This window comes from Diospyros lotus, chromosome 12 (genome assembly GCF_014633365.1).
Source record: "Diospyros lotus cultivar Yz01 chromosome 12, ASM1463336v1, whole genome shotgun sequence".
Lineage (NCBI taxonomy): Eukaryota > Viridiplantae > Streptophyta > Magnoliopsida > Ericales > Ebenaceae > Diospyros > Diospyros lotus.
The window spans coordinates 26,995,875-27,001,921 of record NC_068349.1 but is presented as its reverse complement, the minus strand read 5'-3'; the positions used below and the strand labels follow the sequence as shown (position 1 = coordinate 27,001,921).

The window sequence follows — 6,047 nt, the reverse complement described above, 5'->3', positions numbered from 1 at the left end:
ATATCCATATGAAATTCAAAGTTTAGCGCAGACGAAAACTTGAGAAACAAAACTTTAATAAACTTAAGTAAAGTTTCGAACATAATAAGAGTCAGAGTATTTTTCGTGTAAATATAAAGTTTGATACTAAAAACATGGCTTCAATAGAAGAGAGAAGGACTTAGCAAATATCATAGCATCCATACCGAGAAAATCGGACTTAAAATGAGACTTGGCTCTGTTCATAAACTTATATAAGGTTTAAGAACATATGGTGTAGCAATAGTGTACATCTATCATAAGAGTGTAATATTGAAAATCTTTCTAATACAAGAAGAGAGAAACGTCATTTGACTATTAAAATTTATCTTCAAATAGCCACTAGATTTACATAAATCCTTTTTAAAGGAGCCACCATGTTCCACGTCCTTTCTCCAGTCTCCTCATTCATAATCACCTGGGGGGGAAAATATGGGATGAGATTCTTGCGAGTCTCAGTAAGTACAAGAGAACTATCATATGTATTTAAACAAGTCATGACATAACATAACATAACATAACATATCATATGGAGACACGAGAGGTTCCACCAACTACGGGGGCACGAACCCTCGTGCGTAGCGCTACCGAGCTCCGGTCTCGAAACTTGTGTGAACATAACATAACATGAGGGACCACATAACATAATTCATGGGCATGCTTAAACATCATAAATAGTTCATAGTGTACTTACCTCAACTTGGTTGGACAAGATTTGAATGTTTAAGGCTTCACACCTTACTGGGTTTGTATTTCTGTAGACAAAACGCATATTTTCGTGAACTAAAACTCATGTAATCTTATATTGGATTGTAGGTAATCAAATAATGGGTTCATATGTGAAATTTAATGGGAAAATAGGATTCCACGCGCCCTCACGCGCCCCAAGAAGAGGTGGCGCCTATTTTCACGTCTTGGGGGCAGATTTGACACCCTTTAGTATTTTTGCCATATCTTTCTCATTTTAACTCCGAATCGACTTCCGTTTGAACCTACAGACTCCTATTTCAGTCCTCTACATGATTATGGAAATAAATCATAATTACCTCTCCAATTGGAAGACTCTTATGGAAAATCCTTGCGACTGTCCACTTTCCGTCAAGCCTTTGCCTTTCCTTCATTTTCTTGGATTTCTTTCATTTTCTTGTTGCACTTGCTTTCTTTCCTCTTTTCTTAGCTTCTCGTGGCCTTAATTCCTTCCCTTTATATAGCCTTTAAATGCCCAAATCCTCAAGATTTTACTTGGCCTCCAAGTTGCTCATTTTCTACCCTAGTAATTATTACAACTTTGAATTTTCTTCCAATCTTCCAATGCAAGCTTCTTCTTCTTCCAATCCTAGGTCACCAAATACACCTTTAAGATAAGCCTTATCATCTTCTTCCCTTGCAAGCTAAATCATAGCCAATCCTAACCTTCCAACTTTAGACTTTTAGGATAAAGATTAATCATTACAAATTTTGAATATTTCCTTCTTTGATTTTAGCTTCCCATACAAGCTTCTATTCTCTTCCAATCCAAACTCTCATGTGGCCTCCAAGATGAGTCTCTTCTTATTTTGTAAGCCAATACAATTCTTACAATTTAAGTCTTCCAAGTCAAGTCTTCCAAGTTAAGCCATTCCAAGACTTTTGTGTAAAATTCATCATTACAAAGACTTTTAGGGTAAAGTTCATCATTACAACTTCCAAGCTAAGTCATTCTAAGGCTTCTAGTGTAAGCCAATCTCTTTCTTCCAAGGTAAGCCATTCTAAGACTTTTGGGGCAAAGTTAATTATTACAACTTCCAAGATAAGCCACCTTAAGACTTTAATTGAAATCTGGCCAATAGATTTGTGCCACGTCATCGTTGATCTTATCCTTAAACACCCAATAGGATGCTTCCACCTCACAAGGACACTTGGAGAGTGTTCATTGGATAATCCTTGATATTTTTGGTTGATATTTTGGCTAGTTTACCAACATTACACTTGTGCCCGAGTTTTTCCAAGAATTTTGCTTTTACCCGGACTTAGTATTTACAGTTTTGCCACTACTTTGAAAACTAAGTTTTTGTCTTAGGATTTTCGTAACCACTTGAAAGTGTCTCATTTCATCATATATCTGAACTTAAATATCCTTGGTATATATCACAATTGAAAGTTCTTGGATATTACATATTTGAACCGAGAAAGGAAATAAACAAAATCTCGAGTGTTACAGCCTCACTCTACAGTTGTTGATGTTCGAATATCAATCGATTACCAACTACTGCACTCTAATTTGCAGTAGGTTGTGGCATGGGTGGGAAGTTAATTAAACTTTTGCCTGATTCATGAAGCATTTGATTCAAAAGATAGAGACCATAATCTTTAATTTGAGTCTCAGTTGGGTTAGAAATGGCAAATAATATACGAATCTTATGTGCAAGATCATCACACATATGTGTTGAGAATTGATTCCATAATGCACATGGATTTAGTGGATAGCACTGGGTGAGAATAATACTAAACAATATTCTCAATTGATATCCAGTTTTCATAACTGCAGCCTCTTTCAAGCATTGTATCCATTCTTCATCATCTTCTAAAAGCCCCATTGCAACACATGCTAATTTAAATGTATCATGCACAACATTATTGACCGTGCGTAAAGACTGAAACGACTTTGGTCTTTTGACAGCGGTTAATAACAAACGCAGATAAAATCTTTCACCACAATTAAGGCTAGCAAAATACATTCTACCAATTACCTATCCCCTTTCTCTTGATTTTCATCTCTTTTCCGACTTGAGCCAAACATAATGCTGTGGAAATTCTTGACAAGTGAATGGACATTCCTCTTCACTTCTAGCACAATATGCAAAAAAGCCAGTAAGAGTTGACATTTGTTGACCAGCTCTGGATTGAATCGTTTCTAATGACTCTTCTGGATTAAAAACAACGCGATGCATTCCAGTTAAATGAAGTGTCAATCGTACAATTGTTAGCATCTCTGCATGCAAAGGATGACCAAATATTCGCCAAGCAGCTTATGAAGGTCCAATATACCTTGCATCAAGATATTGTTGAATCTTATTTATCATTCCTAACACCATTGTTGTACGATCATAACCCTTATAAATGTACTTATGTATATACTTGACACATCTCATCCCGACACAAACTTCCACATTTATATGACAGTTGAAAAGTTTAGAAAGATATGCATTGTATGGTACGACATCCCTGTTATCAACTTTTTGCCCCCTCACAGTATGTACTTGACCATTATTGCGACAACGATAGATAGGGTATCCATCTTGATCCATAGCTGTTGTTTCTATGAAAACTCGAGGGTATCTCTTAGTGCATCTACCATTTTCCATACATGGTGCTTGTGGATTTCGAGCACCACACGGTCCATGTATCATACAACATTTGATACTTTCAAAAAGCATAGGATCATCTTTTGGGTCTAGAAATTCTGCACAGACCAATTTGTCTACTTGAGCACATGTCCGAATTTTGTCTGGGCCCTTAAGAAATAAAAGTGCATGCATATGAGGGAGGCCTCGTTTTTTAAATTCAATTGTGAAAATATATGCAACTTTATACCCAAACACTTTATTTGTTTCTATCACCTTCATCAAATATTTTCTCTTCAACTCAAAAACATGGGCAATTAAATCAAGACGATCAATCGGTTTTTGAAGTGGTAGTAACGCTGAAGTAATTTCTGGCCAGTTGGGATTTGCAGTCATGGTAAGAAAAATATCTGGGTGTTGGTTGTATCGCGTGAGAGCCATTGAATCTTGAAAGATTTTAAACATATGTCTAGGACTACCAGTAAATGAAGATGGAAAAACAAACCTTTGACGAATTTGACCAGGTCGCACATAATCTGGATCCATATCTGACAACTCTTGGTAAAGCTCAGCCCGAAGTTTTCCTTGATTAAGCTTGTAGTATGTCAATCGATTTTGCTCAGTTGTAGCCCAAACATCTACCAAAAACTCTTGAAATAGTTTCCCACATCTCAAAATTGTTGAATACTCTGTGGGTCGTTCAAACAAACGATAACTATAAAAATCCATTTGAGTAAGTCGATCAGTTGAAGGTCGATCATACTGAACATTCCACAATTTCAACTCAGGTTCCCATCCAAGCTTACCATATGGAAATAATAGAACGTAATGTAATGGAAAGTATGCTGGGTGACATTCATTAATTTGCATCAACTCATTATTTCCTCGAAAATATAAGATAATATCTCTCATTCCACTTGCCTTTGTTCCATCACCTGGTATTACAATCGCAATCTCATCTACGGTTGGTAGGTTAATTTTGTAAAAATTTTGTTATAATTATACCCTTCTTTCAATCTTAAATATGGTTTAAATTAGATATTAATATATATCTTATGGTTATATGTAAATTTAAATTGAAAGATGAATGAAATGAAGTTCTAAAGTAAATAATAATAATATATAAAATTATATATAATACATATATATCATTATATGCATGCATGTAATATATATATAATATAATCTAATATATATATGTGCCATGTGTAATACATATATATAATATATAATTTATTAATAACATTAAATTATTTTTATTTTTTTTAGGCATGAAGAATTCAAGTCCATGAAGAAATCAAACCCATGAAAAATTAAAGTTCATGAAGAATTCAAGCCCATGAAGAATTAAGGCCCAATTTGAGCAACCCATGGAAAATATTATTTGGAGAAGGCCCAAGGATTATTTTTAATCCTAATGAAGATTAAAAACCAATTTATAGAAATCTATTTTTATTTTTTATGTGAGAGCTTTATTAGGTGTGTTTTTTAGCTAAAATCCATTTAACTATTAGGTGGATATTATAGCTAAAATCCATTTAACTTTATGAGTGCTTTATTAGGTATGTATTTTAGCTAAAATCCATTTAATATTAGGTGTGTATTATAGCTAAGATCCATTTAACTTTAAGTGTGTGAGTGCCCATTAGATATAATTATGTCTAATTGAATAATTGAAATTGTGTGGTTTGTATTGCATCTTGTGGCCTATAAATAGCTCACTTGATTGCATTTGTAAGGTGATTATTATTTTTGAATAAAAGTTTAGTTGTTTCCTTATAATTCTCTCTTTGAGAATTGTTCTTGTTCTTTCTCATTTTCTTTAGTACTTTCTCTTATAATCTTACTTTTTTTTCTTTCTTCTTTTAAATTCTTATGTCATTTATTATTACTTTATTATTCACCGCCTAAATGGCCGGTTAATTTCTACCTTTAAATTTCTGCAATTTTAATTCTTGTCATTTAATTATTCACCGCCTAAATGGCCGGTTAGTTTATGCCTTTAAATTTTTTGCAATTTTAATTCTTGTCATTTAATTATCCACCGCCTAAATGGCCGGTTAGTTTATGCCTTTAAATTTTTTGTCATTTAAATTCTGTTATTTAAATTACGTCATTTAAATTTATGTCAATTAACTTTCAAATAAAAATGAGTAGTTAAATCTAATCTTGGGTTAAGGCAAGGACAGTGTCCAACGCCAATGATTCCCAAAGAAAGCTGCGCTTTAAATAAGTAACATTAATTTAAATTTCAGTATGAGTGTGTATTAATTATTAAAAAATCACTAGGTTTGGATTGGAGCGTAAGCCTAACTTAGAGCTTTCATGCCATGTATGAGAGTTACTAGAACTGGAAACGCTATCATACCTAAACCCAGATGATTAATTTAGTTGTTTTGTGTATTAATTGCAATTGGATTTATGGTGGTTGCTTAAATTAGAATCTCGCATATCATGTATGGAGATTGCTTAACCTAGAACTATCATCATCTCTAATTGCATTTAATAACAAACCCTCATATCTGAAATTAAATTAATGTTGCTAATTTTTTATGCTAAAATTTGGGAATCAACGGGTTGGTACTGAAATTGTCTTAACTCAAGCACTATCCAAATTCATATTTTTACGTTTAATGTTTATTTCAATTTCTACCTTACTTTATTTTCTAGTATCTGTTGTCTAAAAAAAAACTCATAAAAAAAAAA

At 33.4% G+C, this 6,047-nt stretch overlaps 1 long non-coding RNA gene across 1 annotated transcript; it reads right to left on the bottom strand.

Annotated features, from left to right (window-relative positions):
- Positions 1-267: 267 nt before the first annotated feature.
- Positions 268-1,180, bottom strand: LOC127814113 (uncharacterized). The gene is made up of 3 exons (XR_008026280.1): positions 1,065-1,180; positions 713-773; positions 268-436 (listed from the first exon to the last, which is right to left on the bottom strand). It is a non-coding gene; the product is annotated as an uncharacterized LOC127814113 (long non-coding RNA).
- Between the last annotated feature and the right edge of the window lie 4,867 nt (positions 1,181-6,047).